This window comes from Monodon monoceros, unplaced genomic scaffold (assembly GCF_005190385.1).
Source record: "Monodon monoceros isolate NGI ecotype Baffin Bay Population unplaced genomic scaffold, NGI_Narwhal_1 Super_Scaffold_15, whole genome shotgun sequence".
In the NCBI taxonomy this organism is placed as follows: Eukaryota; Metazoa; Chordata; class Mammalia; order Artiodactyla; family Monodontidae; genus Monodon; species Monodon monoceros.
In genome coordinates, this window is record NW_021703771.1 from 28,584,748 (window position 1) to 28,601,645 (window position 16,898).

Consider the following 16,898-nt stretch of genomic DNA (forward strand, 5'->3'; position numbering starts at 1 on the left):
CTGTGAAATTCCATCTTCCTAGTACTTTAAACCCCGAACTCCTACAAAACACAGCTTACTCCAATTTAGAGTTTCATTTCATGTTTACCAGGTTGCATAACTCCACATCGGACCAAGGTTTTCAATTCAAAAGTGAAATATTTAACATTTTCACCTATCAAAATTATTCACTTTGCTTAGGTTTGCGTTTCTAAGGATGTTTTACACGGGAATGACAGGAATGACCCGCAAGTGACACGAGTGGGCCAGGCCCCGAAATTTAATGGTGGTATTCTGAGGTTGTTGTCTGTTTGCAGTTTTGATGCTGAGTTAGCTGCAACCAAATACTCTTCCTCATCCCTCAGATTCAGGGCTTCCGTCATCCATCCCTGGAGATCCCTTGTCATTTCTTAAGGTTACCAGAAAGCCGTTTTCGACAGTACCATAAAGTATGCTATCCTAAGGAGGGCCACGACATCGGTCCTGTAAAGGGGCCACTAGGAATAGGAGCAATTTGAACTTTACAAGTTATTTGGGTCGGGGGAGGGAAGCAGAGGGCCAGAGCCCGCGGCCACACCAAGTTGGGGTCACGGCGTCTGTTCCCGCAGGTCGCTCTCCAGCCCTGGGAGGCAGTCTGGGAACAGGCGGGCTGGGTCCCAGGATCTCCGTCGTCACAGGAGGAGCCGCAGCTGAGGCTGCAGGCGGTGCAAGCGATCCAGCGGTCAGCAGCGCAAGTGCCGGAGAGCAAACGAGGGCCGTCGTGGAGGAGGCCGGCTTCCGGGGAGAGCGGGCGCGCGCGCTGGCGCGCCGTCGGGAGCGGGACGGGGGTGTCCGGCGTGCGCGCCTCCTCGGCGGCGGGGGCGGGGGTGGGACGCGCGCGCTTGCCGGCGGAGGGGGCGGGGTGTGCGTGCGCGCTGGCTCGCCGGAGGCGGGAGGGGGCGGAGCCCTTCGCTGTCTGAGCCCGCGCGGTTCCGGCGAGGTGCGTGTCCTGGCTGACGCTGTTGCCTAGAGCAGAGCGAGCTGGACGCGCCACCCGCGGGGCTGGCAGCTGCTCTCATTTACTAGGAGACACAGTTTCCCTGCAGGAGAGTCCGGGAGCGCGCAGACACACACACGCTTACTGATACACACTCGCACACACGTTCACGGACACACACATACACACGCGCACACACGCGCTAGCGCGCTCGCTCTTCACAACTGCATCCCCAAACCGGCAGGGAGAAGCTACTGCGGTTTCTCTTAACCTCCGCGTCGTCGGGCGAAGCAGGGCCATTGTGCATCAGGGAAAGCCCGGTGCCTGCGCTGCCGCCTCGGGTACGTAACCCCGGAGACCGCTCACCCCCTCGGGTAAGCTAGTCTCTCTCTCCTTGTAACCTGTTCGCGGTTGGTGCCTGCAGACCGGAGGGAGAGGGTGGGAGGCTGCTGGTGAGCCAGTGGGGGCGAGACCGGAGTTGAAATTGCAGGGGCATGCAGCCTCTAGCAGCGTCGTCTAGCGGGAGCAATTACTATTCCCGGTTACTTATTCTACCCAGCCCTGGAATTGCTCCCCCTTTTCTCCCCTTCCTCGTAGCCCAAGATGTACTTTGCTCCTTGGTTGCCAAGGAGACTTGCTTAAACATCAGCCTTGGGGCGCCTGTTGAAAGAACTGGTTTCTTAAATGATGCTGTTATTTATCTTGATTTTTAAAAGTGAAATGCACACTGAGGACCTTGTGGTAATTTGGCATTCGTTAATCTGTATTCAGGCGACGGTTTCATTCAACTTCAAGAAAAGCGGTAATTGCACTGTATGGAGTGCTTTAAAAAGGATTCGTCAGATGGATTTTTCAACGGATTGAGTCTTGAATCATAAATTACTCCCATTTTGGTGATCTTATAAAGAACGATGATTCCAATTAAAATCCCTTCTTCCCCTCTCTTTCCACAGTATATTTTGCAGTTCATTCAGGCGTGATTGTCTTAACATTAAAAGCAGAAGATGAATTAATTATGGTTCCCCACAGAAGGATGATCTTCTGTTGTAAAATGACCAGAACAGGAATACATACGTGAATTCCTAATGTAAGGAGATAGCTTTCATAGCATACATCTTTGTTAACATTTCTGTATCCACTGCATCACTCTTTGAGTGCAGTTTTTTGCACCTCTGCCCATTTCTGAGAAGATTCTGTTTTCTTCCAAGTCTCTTATTGATTTTTGATGTATATCTATATGTAGGTAGATATAGATATAAAATGTGTGCCATAGCTTAATACACCAGATTCTAAGCTTTTAGAGCTTATATTAAAATGCAGAGAGGAAGGAAGCCCAGCTTTCTAGATCCTGTTGGATTTTTCTGATAGATTGGATCCTTTACTGGAGCACTGTTGAGGCCCAAGAGGAGGTCTGTCTCACAGGAACCCCTAGGAACTGGGCTGTCAGTTTCACCTTTAGGCCTCAGGCACCTGATGGGTGAACTTATCACACAGCACTTGGAGAGATCTGCAGTCCAGTAATTACACTCTGCACTAACTTCATACCTTCATTACAAAGAGAAATGGCCTAGTAAAGACCCACTGGCATTCAACAGTTCATTTTGTTTTCCTTTGATATTTGTTCCTTTTTTCTACCTTTTATTAAGTGAGGCCAGGAAATATATCAAATTGTTTTTATTTAGATTTTAAACTGTGTCATACAGAGTGTAATTATAGGAGGAAGAAGGGAAGCGATCATAACTGAGGTAGGTGGAGGGGATTTGTGCTACTGACGGTGGGCAGGTGCTGTGAAATGAATAAGATGACAAACATTTTATATTCCAGTTTACAAAGTACTTTCTGTACACTTCTTTTTTAATCCCCATAACAACCTTGTGAGGTCAAGGAAGTATCTTCAGTTTAAAGCTGAGGGACCTAGACTCAGCTTGCTCAAGGTCACAGAGCTAGTGAATGGGAAAGCCCTTTTTGGATCCAGGCTCTTTGCCTTTTAAAAAATCCTGTGTCTGCTTCTCCAGTGTGTGCAGGGGTCTGACAGGCAAGGTAAGGGACTGGAGCAGGCCCAGTGGGAAACACGTGGGAGAGAGGTGGTGTGGATTATGGCTGGAACATGCAAACCACTGTAAAGGGGGCAGCTCCTACTTGCCTGTTGCTGGTTGTTGCCACCCTGGCTTTAAAAGATTCTCTTTTTTTCAAGAAAAAAAGAAACTTCCAGATTTTTAAATTTGAAGTGTCTTTAATTTAAAAAACTGTAAGGACCACATTAAAAATGTATCTGGGCCACGAGTGGCCTGGGGCCTACCAGTTTGCAATCCATAACTAGTGAGGTCTCATTCAATTCTAAACTGTTTTTCTCTAACAGAATACTGATGTAAACAAATACATCCATCATTATGAGAGTGATTGGGAGTTTTCTGATTTTGATATTAAAATCTCTAACAGACATGCTCAACATCCAATAAACAGGTCCAGGTTTGTTCCTGAGGGTTCCTAGGTCTCTTTCTCACATCTCAGAGAAAATGAAAGCATGAAGTGCTCCAAAAGAGGAATTTTTGAATCTGGTGAAGCAAAAGCATTTATAGTTTAAAACTTTTCATGCTTGTAACAATTTGTTCTGCGCGTAGGACTAAGAAGTATAGGAAAAGTCAGTCGGGTACCTATCATTGCAGGAAGAGGTAGAATAGAAAGTTGGTCAGAAAAAAGGAGCATCCTGAACCTTTCAATGAAAAGTTCCTATTAAGGCTTTAGGTAATTAGTTAAAACCTACCACAGAATAGGAACAAAAATGTAACTGGAAACTCAAAGGGATGTTCGATTCCAGGACCCTGGCAGAGAAAATACTCTACTCCTTAAGTAATCTTGTAATGAAGCAAATATTTTAGAGAGGCTGCCACTTTCTCATGTGTCTACTAAACTACAAAGATGTCAGTAGACTTCACTGAAGCAGAGCTGGTGGTCAGAAAGGAGTGTTATTTTATTTACATCATTTCTTTTGTGGATCCAAATAGGTCTCATTAAAAAAGAAAGAACCAACACTTGGACAGTCGCTTCTAATAGTCCTGTTATTCTAAAATCATCCTCTGGAAGGAGGCTTTAGTGATAAATAAGTAAATTTCAGTTTTCAATTCCTGGAAATGTGTCGCACATCTAGTAAAAGAGCCATGAAGATGTTAGTCAATACTAATATAACAAAGTCCTGGCTGGGTGTTGTGGAGATAACATCTCTGCCCTTAAGGATTCAAAGCAAACAAACATATTGCTCCTGGCAGCTTCTACTTTTCCAGCCCCTTCTACCTGCAAACTGCTTTCCATATTGTCTTCACAACATCCCTATAAAGTGAGCATGTTATTTCCATTTGACAGATGAAGCATCCAAGATTACGTGATGTTAAACTGGACCAGTGAAAGAAAACTTTAAACCTCAGCCCCTCTTCTCACTTCATACCCACTCTTCTCTGTCAGTTACCTAGTGGAGGTTATAGACATGTATATAATTGTGATTTTGAGGCAGTTGTGTGTTAAATGCTACGACAGAGATACAAAATCCCACAGAAACACAGAAAGAAGAAAAAATTAAAAAAATATTCTGACTGTGGAGGTCAGGTAAATCCTGTGTAGGAGGAGTATTAATGCTGGACCTCTATCGAAAGATGGAAGGTTCTGCCAGACAGTCAGTTGGAATTGTGAGCTGAGAGGATAATATACATGATCTCTGATATTGATGAGTTCATCATTGTAGCTGAAGGGATGACACAGGCTGTGGGAATGATCTCCAATTGGAGTGCAGCAAGAAGAAGGAACTGGGGTTGTAGGGAGGGGGTGGAGGAAGACAAGTTGGTGGAGGAGACCAAGAGGGCAGTTGTAGACATAGAGGAGAATCCCGAGAGTGTAGTGCTGATTCTTCTAAAAGACTGAACATAAGGCTAAGGATGAACCAAGTATTAAGTTCTCTATACAGAGTCTGGTACACAATAAATACCCAGTAACTGTTATGGCGTGTCTGTATTCTTAACATCTAACAACTGGCACATAATTTCCTCTCGTGTTATCACTTTTCTGTGGAAAGAAAGCATGTATAGATATTTTACATGAATGCAATTAGAGTGGACAAATACCTGGATTTTTAGAAATGGGAAAGAGATTGTGAAAATTAGATGAGAAAAGAACATATCAGTGTAAACATTTTCTTTTCGTAGGGTCACAGGCTTGGAGGTTAGGGAGGCTCTTGCAGATAGAGATTTTAATGTTAGATACACCTTTGATGAAGTCTCTTATCTGTGGGATAAGTGAGGAGATATGTATGCTGTGTGTTAGCTGTTTGGAAATCTACACTCACACCCAGAGAGAAGCCTTTAGTAACAGATAAATGTCCTCTACTCTTGATCCTGATTGGGTCAACTTTTTGTTTCCTGGGTGGAAATATGAAATAAAAAATGTGACAAGTAAGTGGAAGTTAGACTTGGATTCAAGTACTAGATTTGGAATGACTGGGTGGGAGAACTGCCTGTTAGAATCATGGGCACAAGATAACGGGATGAAATAAAATAGAAAACATGACAGCCAGCTAGAGTCTAGCACCGAGGACATTTGGCATGACAGGAGTTCGCTTTGAAGTTGGAGGGATTTTAATTCCCATCAAGTACAGTATAAGCCAATGTGATGATTTGCTCTTCACAGATATATTTGGCAAGTAATGGAAAATATTATGAACACGTGATGTTAGGAGCCCTTCTTTCTTATTAAACAGAGTTTTTGATGACAGTGGAGATAGACCTGGTTTTGTCTCTGTGTCAGGCAGTGCCTTACTCCCGCCTTCCTTCCTTCTGTATCTGGTTCCCATTATCTCAGAATTTCTTCCAGTTTGGAGAGTAGAACTTGAGAATTTATCCCAGAACATCTTGCTTTCCCACTTATTGGGAATAAATAGATGAAATTCGTTTTGTTCATCTTTTCCCTGGTTCTGTGATTCTGATAGGGTCCTTCATGCTCACACCCTTCTTGCTGAGATCTTTACCTAAGAGGTGGAAGAAGCACTCAACTTTCGTCATACTTCTTTTGCTCTTGCCATGTTTCATATGTGCATTGTGATGCACTAATGCATTTAATTTAACTTGATTTAGACATACGGTGCTATAAATTTCGATGAGATTTTAAGAAGAACTATGTATAAAAAAATAACAGTTGCAAACCTGACTTGGAGTCAGATTAATTCCACATATGGTGAAAGCACTGAAAGCTGTAAATTTATCTAAAAGAGTTTTACAAGGTTGGAATTAACTGACTGATAAGATGATTTTTAAATGAAGAAGGAAAATCTTTGGCAGTTTTCGTAGACTCTTGACTTTCTCCTACATGTTTGTTTGAGGTATAATATAGTCTACTTTCCATGCCAGATGAGCTAGTTCCAGTTACTTAGAAGCAGGACTTTTCTATAATCCCCCTACTCCCCAGCACAGCCTGTTTGGCATACAGGATATTGTTCGAATAAGTAGTCCCATCCAAGCTGATCGCTTCAGTGGGAACACAGTCAATGCTAATGGGACAGATGCCAAGAGCAGTGGAGGAGGCATTTTGCAATTTTTTATGACACAAGTTCTGGTGCCTCATTTTAAATCATTCCTTAGAAGCCTTATTATTTATAAGTTTTAGTTCTTCCAGTTCTTGCACGTTGTGTGCACGGTAGCGTGGCACAGCCTTGGAGCCTGGATTTGAATGCTAAACCTGACACTTCTTGGCTGTGTGATCTTGGTACTGGCTCTGGGACCGAGCTAACATATCTCCCCTCAGTCTCATTTTCCTCATCTGTAAAATGGGAATTCTATTACCTTGATGAGAGGGCTATTCTCAGACTAAATAAGATATGCATAGTAAACATCTAGCACAATGCCCAGTGCATAATAAAATCTCAGTACTCACTAATTCCTTCCCTTTGCCTCCCCTTTCCCTCCTACCTTTGCCTTCCTCAACATGAGGATAGAATTCACTTAAATTGTATGTCCCATGTAAAAATGTCTTAATCTGGTCTGCCAGCCTTAGCGAGGAGCTAACCTCTTTGTGTAATGCAGCTTTGAGTGAGCAGTGGACTGCTTAGGTGGGCTCTCCTGGGGAGAGGAATGTGTATGTTGGGGTTAATGTCTGTCAGAGGCTCTGGCAAGCCTTCCCCCCCTTTTCTGCAACTTCTGAAGCCACAGGGAAAAGGAGGGAGGGTCAGTTTTCTCCTGTCTAGGCAGCTCACTGGGGCCCTATTATAGGATCTCTTCAGGGGTCCCCATCTGTAAAAAGCACAAAGCTGCCTTTTGTGTCCCCTGTGGATTAATAAAAGCAGCATCTATTACCTGGTGGGTACAGACCTCCTAACCTTTCTCTGAGATCAAGTTCTAGTTGCCAACATCTTTCTATTCAACTAGGGGTTTCCCTTCATGCTGAATTATGTAAATTTTATGAAAAGGTCAAGAGCTCCCCAGGCTCAAAGAAAAAACTCTTCAAATTCACTTTCAAGTCAGATAGGATTAAAGTCTTCCCAAAGAGAATACTTCCTAGTTAAATCTATTTTTTTCTTTTTTTCTCTGTACCACTCTCTGTCCCCTCCCCCGCCCCTGCCAAGCAAGTCCTTATCTTCACAAGCGGCAGAGTAATCTTTCGCTTTTTTGGTATCATTTGGTTCTCTGATGACTTAGGAGTGCAGATGAGGTTAGTGTGTCCTGACTTTTTTCAAGGTTACCCCCCAGCTCTTGGGCTTGGGGTAACCCAGACAGCCGTGGGAACTACTAGCAGCCTACTACACTGTTGACTTTTGTAGTAGTGATAACAAAGAACATTTATAGGAAGGTAGTCTGAGCAGTAAATTTTAGGAGCCTATATACCATGCTAAGTTCTGTTTTTATCATACAGCGAATTACAAAGCACTTCATTATAGAAAAGACTGTTTCTTGTGCTAAATGTGCTCTGGTATGTATGTATGTATTTATTTATTTCAGTGTTTCTTTAAATATGTTGCAGTATAATAATTCAGATATATGTTTAGTAGTTGGTAAGTAACATTAGTTTAGATACCTAAAATAAGAAAGGCTTAGGGAATTGCTCATGTTAAATTTGTGATCGTTTGTCAAAGACAGAATATCCTTTACCTATGTCTTTACTCTCTGCGAATCCAGAAGAGAATATAGTAAAGTTAAAAAAAAAAAGATTCAGTATATAGTAGATATTTATTATAGTGAGGTTTGAATTCCAGGATGAAAAATATGGTAGCCAAGATGACATCAGTGCCACATCTTGTGTTTGCATCTAATTCACACAACAGCAAAGTTACAAAATCATATTACTAAGGAAAAAAAGTCTTTTAATATGAGCATATTCTCAACCACTTCCCAAGTGACAGCTGTGGTTATTATTTTGGAAATTTAGATTCACAATTGAGGTAGATATCCAAATGGAAGAGATTTATTTTGATAGAGTCTCTCTTTGACTTGCTTCCTCATCTATTCTGTTTGACACTCCCTGAAAGGAGACTTTTTTTTTTTTTTTTTTGCAGTACGCGGGCCTTTTTCACTGTTGTGGCCTCTCCCGTTGCGGAGCACAGGCTCCGGACGCTCAGGCTCAGCAGCCATGGCTCACAGGCCCAGCCGCTCCGCGGCATGTGGGATCTTCCCGGACCAGGGAACGAACCCGTGTCCCCTGCATCGGCAGGCAGACTCTCAACCACTGCGCCACCAGGGAAGCCCAGGAGACTTTTTTTTAAAGTGCTGTTTTTGTGATAGGCAGTAGTATAGATATAATCCAATAACCCTTCAGCTGCAAAGATTCACCAGTCTTTCTCAGCCTGATGTCTTTGAGCTGATATGACTGATTGGTTTTTTGAGAATTCAAAGCCTAAAGAAATATGGAATGAAGGTTTTGGTTTTTTCTTCTGTGGAAACATTAATTACCTACAATCTGATTTAATTTGGACACAGCTTATCTTCTTCAGCTTTGGGTCAAAGCTACTTATCATTTCTTGAAGGTATTTAATATCATCTAAAGATAGGGCTTCCGAATTGATCAAATGTCATTTGAGAAACTCGTGCACAGCTCTAGGGCCTTTCTACACAGTATTTAACTTGACTTCTTACTGAAACTCTAATTTGTGAATCTTAGTGTCATCCGTAGGGTTTTATGGTTAAATTTCCTTTTCTGACCTTGTTATCTTTCACAGAGTTGTCAGCTTTTGATTTGTGTTTCATGTTGTTCTATCAATATTGCTCTCCAGAAGTCTGTAGTTAATTTATTGTCACTACATATTTTCAGTTGCTTTAAAGTGGAATATTGATATATTTGATGTACGTAGCTGCTGAAGAGTTTGCAGATGTGGGTGGAGCTCATTGGCCAGCACCTTGTCTCTTTGTGGCTCAGGGTTTGATAAGTGTGGAATTGGGACAGGAAGAGTCAGTTACGTGGTTTAGCTATGTATTGCCTTTGTAAATAAGGACATACTTTACCCCTGGTCCGAATGGGGCATGAAATTCCCAGACCTCCTCAATGTGTACCTTGATTACTGTATTTTTCTTTTTGGGCACTGTATTCTTGGAGTTCTTATACTTCCTCTATATTGATCTCTTTTTGTAAAACCATATCCTATGATTGCTTAAGAATTTTGTTGCTATCATTCTTGGCTCATGTGCAAACTTGCAGTGCCTCACTCAGCAGCTATTGGTATTCTGTTTCTTTTCTTTATTCATGTGTTGATTGATGAAGAGCCAGAGGCAAGGATGAAAGAGGACCTCTTGCATCTCAACATTAAGTGAGCCCATCAACTGTGTTGGACAGTAACCAGCCATAGAGCAAGATATTTAAGAAGCCCACTAGGGGCAGGACAGGAATAAAGATGCAGACGTAGAGAATAGACTTGAGGACACAGGGAGGGGGAAGGGTGAGCTGGGACGAAGTGAGAGAGTGGCATGGACATATATACACTACCAAATGTAAAATAGGTAGCTAATGGGAAGCAGCCCCATAGCACAGGGAGATCAGCTCCGTGTTTTGTGACCACCTAGAGGGGTGGGATAGGGAGGGAGGGAGGGAGTTGCAAGAGGGAGGAGATATGGGGATATATGTATATGTATAGCTGATTCACTTTGTTATACAGCAGAAACTAACACACCATTGTAAAGCAATTATACTCCAATAAAGATGTTAATAAATAAATAAACAAAATAAGAAGCCCAGGTATCACTGATTCAAGAACTTTTTTAGTTCTGTCTCTTCTTATCTGGAACCTCATGGTTGACCTCAGGGATGGGAGCGGATTGAGTTTCAGGAGAGGATTTTTCTATATGGTGGCACAGCGTCCATCAGTATCTCAGCCAGGAAAGAGGATCCTCACAGGAACTAGCCACATTTCCCTCTCAGGCCAACTTTCAGGCTTCCTGAGGGCAGTGCCAGTGTTGATAAGGCCTTTTCTTAAGACTGCTCCCACGTGTGGTTGCTTGGGTCCCAGAGAAGAACTGAAAATCCCTCACTGGCTGTATTTCTGTACGTGGGGTGAGCCTGGGGGCCATGTGCAATGAAGCGGATTGGGAGAACAAGGGCCCTTGGAGTCAGAGTCCTTGAGTTTCCAGCTCTGCCGCGGGAGCTCTGTGGCCGAGTCTCCTTTATAACTGGGATAATAGTAAGAATCATGAGAACAAAATTAGATATATTTTTTAAAAGCTCTTTTTATACTAAAGAGCTCCATTATTGATTTGTTTGGCTGTTCTGGAGCCTTGCTTTAGGAAATCATACATGATCACTGTTCTACAGAGGTTGCAACCAGGCTCTGTAAAGAGATGGTCCTCAGAAGGACCTGGAGTTGTTTTAAAAATATAGATTCCTGGAGTCTATATTTATTGTGCTGGAATCTGTATTGGTACCGAGCCCCTGAGTATTAGAACACCCTTCCCGAGTGATTCTGATGGTGGGTCTAATCCCCGAGCTGCAGGTCAAGAGCACCGTGACCTGCACACACTCTGCTCCTTATTCCTACCTCCCAGGGACCCGCCGTGCCACCTGGATCCGGGCCTCAGTTTTCTTGCCATTCACACTTAACAAAAAAGAGCAAGGTAAATAAGTTCTGAGGTCACCCAACTCTATGGATATTCAGTGGACGTTTAAACATTGCAGGCGATTCTTTACTAAGTGCTCTGGATAGGAGTCGTAATGTGTGATTAACATCTTCACTGCTGAAACAGAAGTTAGGATTTTCCACTCAGATTTGTGTACAAGTAATCAGGTGAATCACTGCAGAGAGCATCTTTATAAATACCCTCATGGCAATATTACCCAACGTTGAAGCAGTTTGATTAAAAAAAATAGACATTTCTGCACAAGATAAAATCAGATGCTTTTTTATACCTTTTTAGATTTAGAGTGTTGATGGTGATTACATGGCATTATATAAGCCAACTGGAGAATACAGTTTCTACTGTGGATAAAGTCCTGTGAGTCATTGATTAACAGGGTCTATCTGTAGTGGACTGTGGCAGGATAGTATAGATCTTTACAGCAGGATTTCTCCGGGAGCAGAGAAACCGTAAGTTTGAACTGTCGTTTGCTCTTCATTTTAGGGAAGGTTTGGAGGGTGTTTTGCCGGTCTTTAATAGGCTTTTAAATTTAATATTCTGTCCTCAGAAACTGGCTGAAACAGAGTGTGACTATGTATGTGCGTCTTTTATGTCTGAGGGGAATTTCATGACCTTCATCACTATCATGATCTTAAAGCATCAAAACATTTGAATATCGGGCATTTTGAGGAGATATGCAACTCTTAAGCACCAGCATGCAGATAAGGACAAAAAGAAACCTTGCCATTAAACAGCTTATGAAATTATAAGTGAACTTTACAATCTAAGAGAGTTATGCATGGTGAGGATATTGCCTACTTACAGTTTTAAGAGAAGTCATTTTAAGGCGTGTGAGTATATGAAAGAAGGGCAGATACTATACTTATATTTGTCCATGCTTGTTTAATCACTATTATGACTATTGTGATGGTTTCTCTGATACTGAGTTAGGTACAAACCAGCTTAATCCCTTTTGCAGGATTATTTTTGAGTTGAAGAAAAAAGGCTTTTGACCTAAAGAATGACCATTTTAGAACTGGAATTGTTTTGTTGAGTTACCTTTTCCTCCTTGGAGAATCAGATGAAATGGTGTGTTTAGAGCTTTGGCAAATTAGAGTTAGGGTGTACTCTTTCTTCTGCTTTCTGTGTCAAGGATGAGAGCAGTGGGGAGAGAGGGAGGGAGAGGGAAGTGCGTGAGGATAACTTAAAACTGCATTTACCATCAGTTGGTTTTGAGGCTGCAGCTTCATTAGGTGGCTAGCACTTGGCTCGTCTGCCAAAATCATCTCTTTGGCCATCTGTGCCAAATGAGAGGAAGTAATGGCCTTGGGCACAGCTGCTGAGCCTAATGTGTATTTCTAACTCGTGTATTAATGATAATGATCTCATGGAGAAGTCCGGTGGCCAGATGTGCAGAATAAATAGAGAGAACCCAACACACACATATAAATTTAGAAGTGCAAGAAAGAAAAATCTGTATTTTATATCGTGAAATGAGAGTAGGTATTATTTAAATCTACAGATAGGAATTTAACCTTTTCTACCTTCATCTCTTTAGAGAGCCTTCTTCTAAGGAGAAATAACTCACAAGAGAGATTGACCTTGAATTTTGGCACTTCTTTGTGACACTTCATGAATTTTGCTCTAACACTGATATTTTTATACGAGATGGAGTTCATTAACATAGCCCAACATTCATTGATTGGGCCTTTTCCCAGCTCAGTGGCTCTATTTAAGTAAAGAATCACTGAGGGATAAGTGACTCTCACTGGTGTCACTGCTCTTTTCTGTTGGTTCACTTTGGACCAACAGCAGGACCTTTCCAGGCAGGTTAAATCTAATGTCATTAGAAGCATAATTAAGAAGTTATAAGAAAATAAGCTGTTCAGCAGTCCTAAGAATAAAAAGGCCAAGAATCAGAATTTTAAATAAACATTTCTACATTTTGCATGGCCAATTCATTTCCCTAAAGTACCCCAACTAATGAACGTGTTGGAAGGAAACCTACCTTAGAGTCAAATTGGCCTTTGGAAGAATGTTACCAAAATTATGTGCAGTGACTTTGGCAGATATAGTTTAGTAGTAAAGTTCCCAGTACATGCTTTTTAATTTTTTTCCTTCAAACCTGCCTCATCCAGAGCTTCCCCACCTTTAGCTGCTCAGGCCCAGAACCGTGGAGTCATCCTTGCTTCTTTCTCTGACAGCTCGCATCCAAGCAGTCAGGAAATTCTTTTGGTTTTACCTTCAAAATATACCTGGAATCTGACCGTTTCTGACCACCTTCCTGCTCCCACCATTGCCCCAGTCAACGCCAGCTGATGCTTAAACTACTGCAGCAGATTCCCGGCTGCTCTCCTTTGCTTCCCAGAGACTGTTCCTAGTACTGCAGCTGGCGTGATCCTTTTAAAAGCTGAGTTAGACCACCTTAGTCTTTAGCTTAAAACTGCATTAGATTCCATCCCGAGAACCAACGCAATCTATACCATCTATCCCCTCCTGTCCTCCTCTGTCCTTACCTTCTACTGTTCACTGTCCACTCCTGCCCTGGTCTCACTGGCCTCCTTTTCTACTTTAGAACCTGCGCACGTCGTCCCTGGTTTCCTCTACCTGGACTCTTCTCCTCTTGGCTGTCCCCAGGCTCCCTCCCTCACCTCCTTTGGGTCTTTGCGCAAATGTCACCTTCTCACTGAGGTCCACTGTGATCGCCTATTTAAAACGAAAACTACCCCCCACCTCAATTCTCCTTACCGTGTATTACTGTCCCTTCTCCATAGCTCTCATCACTTTTTAAGAACAGCTTTGCTAATTTGTGAAGGATGAAACAGGATTGGAGGTTGAAACCAAGTCCCCCTAAAACCCAGTTCCTCTACTGAGTTTATGATTAACCACTCTACCCAAGACATACCCACATTTGCTCCTCAACATTGAGGAGTATCACAGAAAAGGGAGGAATTGTAATAGAGGCAAGGTGGCACGCAGCTGTTAGCAGACACACCTGAACGGCCATTACTTAGCACAAGACCACTAGTGCGGTGGTTAGAGGCCCCGCTGGGCCATCGGTCGGCCGAGTGGTGGTTGTCGCGGCAGAGAGTGCGGTAAGAGGCCGGTCGCAGCCTTCTCCCCTGGGTCCTCCTGGCCAGGGGTTACCACGCCCTGGGCCGCACAGCAGGCGGTGAGCAGAAGGGAGCGATTGAAGCTTCATCTGCCGCTCCCCATTGCTTGCATTACCGTCTGAACTCTCCCCCAACCCGGTCTGTGGTCAAAGTGTCTTCTGCAAAACTAGTCCCTGGTGCCAAAAAGATTGGGGACTGCTGCTGTAGGCCCTCCAGCCTCTGGCTGGCGGGTGAGCCGGGGGGCCTGGGGAGGAGGCTGGGGGCTGTGTCCTGCGGAGTTCCAGAGCCCTCGCCATGGCCACCCACTGAGTGGGCCCAGGCCTTTGGGCGATGCGAACCTCTCCCCTGTCCCTGCCTCTGCGACCTAGTGGCAGTAGCAGTCTGCACGGGTTGCAGTCTGCAGGACCCGGCATACCCCCCCACCCCCGTGTTTGGGTGGCCTGAGGAGCCTGAGGGCCAGCTGGATCCTGGGTGCCTTACTCCCTCAGTGATGACTTCTGGGTAGGGTCTGGGGACCTGACCCTGAAGGCACTGCCAGCTAAGATCTGCCTCTTCATCTGGGCCTGGCCACTGGCGGGAGGACCCAGCCTGAGTGCTGGATGAATGCTCACGGACAGGGTAGCTGGCCTGAGCGGGGGGCCCCCTTCTTATGAGGAAGGACCTGGACCTCTGAGGGTGAAAGTTGTGCCTTGGGACCTTGCGCTTTCCTGTCAGAACAGAGAATAACATTTGTTTTGGTGGAGATTTACAGGAACATCATTACCTGACCTCAAGAACAAAGGATCTGAAACCAAAAATTTTGCAACAACTAACCACGCCCCTCCCTCATCTTTCCTATATATGGGATTTGCTGAAAGCTTTCGGGGAGTCTGGGCTTTTTAAGGCATGAGCCACCGTCTCCTTGCATGGCCCTGCAATAAACCTTTCTCTGTTCCAAAAAAAAAAAAGAACAGCTTTACTGAGGGTGAATTTACAGACCATAAAGTTCACCCATTGTAAGTGCACAGCTTAATAATTTTTAGTCTATGTATATAGAGTTGTGCAGCCATCACCTCAATCCACTTTTAGAACATTTGTATCAACCCCCAAAGTTTATTCCCATTCCCACTCCATCCTAGGTAACCTCTGGTCTTCTGTATCAATCAGTGTGCCTTTTGTAGACATTTGAATCTTGGTCTTCTCTGACTTGGTACCACCAGTGCTCAGGAAGTGTGGGTTAAAGGAGCTGCATGTTTGTGTAAATGTAAAATATTACCCTATTCGTGTGTGTCTGACCTTACCTGCAGCTAACTAGGCTGTCATCTCAGTATTCAGTCCCCAGGCCTCTCAGTTTCTCCTTCCCAGCATCTCGCATGCCCTCCTCTCCCCTCTGTTCTCCTGGCTGCTTTTCTGATTCACTTCCTTAGCACTGTAGCTTCCTTACTGGTCTCTCTGTGCCACTTTTTTTTTCTTCCATCCCTTCCTGTGGACTGCTGCAGACTAATCTCTTTAGAAACTTGGCTTTCTTTATCTCACTCTTCTTTCTAAAAACCCCTGTGACTCTAAGACCCGTGGCTAAATTAGTCTCAAAAAGCATTTCCCTGTGCTATGCAGCTGCTTCCTACTAGCTATCATAGCACAGGGAGATCAGCTCGGTGCTTTGTGACCGCCTGGAGGGGTGGGATAAGGAGGGTGGGAGGGAGGGAGACGCAAGAGGGAAGAGATATGGGAACATATGTATATGTATAACTGATTCACTTTGTTATAAAGCAGAAACTATAACACACCATTGTAAAGCAATTATACTCCAATAAAAAATAAAATAAAATAAAATTAAAACAAAAGAAACAAACAAAAAGCATTTCCCCACCTGCCTTCTAATTCTTCCCAGTGTGAACCATCTCCCTTTCTCAGGCTCTGTAAATAAACAGGCTTTCAGGAGGTACTGAAAGGTTTCTCTACAACCTCTAGTATTATGTATATCTAATTTCTAAGCCTCTTTGTCAAGTAATGCGAGATTTAATAAAACAACAACGAAAAAATCTTTAAAGCTTCTGGGAGTTGGCTATTTAAAGGAATCCAGTAATTTATCTCTCTTATATTTTCCTATGTTGAGTATTCTCAAAATAACAACACTTCCAAACTTGCTTTATACCAAGGTTTTGAATTTTTGTTTTTATTTAATCAAGGGTTTCTTTGGCCACCAGTGTAGTGAAGGAAAGTTCCAGGATAAATTCCACAGTGGAAACAAAACACATTTCTGGCTAAGGCACTCCAGCATCTGGAGCAGACCTCGGCTCTATTTCACTGTTCTGTGTTCTGTGTTCACACTGTTGTTCCTTGCTGGAGGGCACTGGGCAGGGCTGGGTCCCATAGTGGAGACCTTTTCTTCTGGGATCCAGCCTTCTCAGGTGCTTCTCCTGTGCCACAGATGTCACATCCAACCTTCTCCGTGCTGTTGTTACTGCTTTTGCCTGCTCTGGCCCTTTTCGATGACAAGTGATATTAAAGCTATCTTTGGACTACAGTGTCCACCAGCCACTTACCTCCTCCACAGCCAGTGGGGCTTTGGCTGCTTGTAGCTGCCTTTCTTGCTTTGTGTAGCAGCAGCAGTGGGGTGCATCAGTGGGATGCCTTTAGAGAAAGAGAGCCCTAAGGTTGAATCCTGGTTCTTTTGTTTACTAGTTGTTTGGAAAGTTATTTATCTCTTTGAACCTGAGTATCCTCCTTTGTATTCTGGAGACAGTTATACCTACTCTGCAGTATAATTATGTGGATCAA

The 16,898-nt window shown here is 43.6% G+C and overlaps 1 protein-coding gene across 7 annotated transcripts in view; it reads left to right on the plus strand.

Moving 5' to 3' along the window:
* The first annotated feature begins 932 nt into the window (after positions 1–932).
* KLHL32 (kelch like family member 32) overlaps positions 933–16,898 on the plus strand; it is a 233,436-nt gene continuing 217,470 nt past the window's right edge. For 5 of the 7 annotated variants that reach the window (XM_029224082.1, XM_029224080.1, XM_029224077.1 and 2 more), the window contains exon 1: positions 933–1,329. The gene's annotated coding sequence lies outside the window, so the exon portion shown is untranslated. The remainder of the gene's footprint in view (positions 1,330–16,898) is intronic. The other 2 variants (XM_029224076.1, XM_029224078.1) reach the window with 2 other exon arrangements.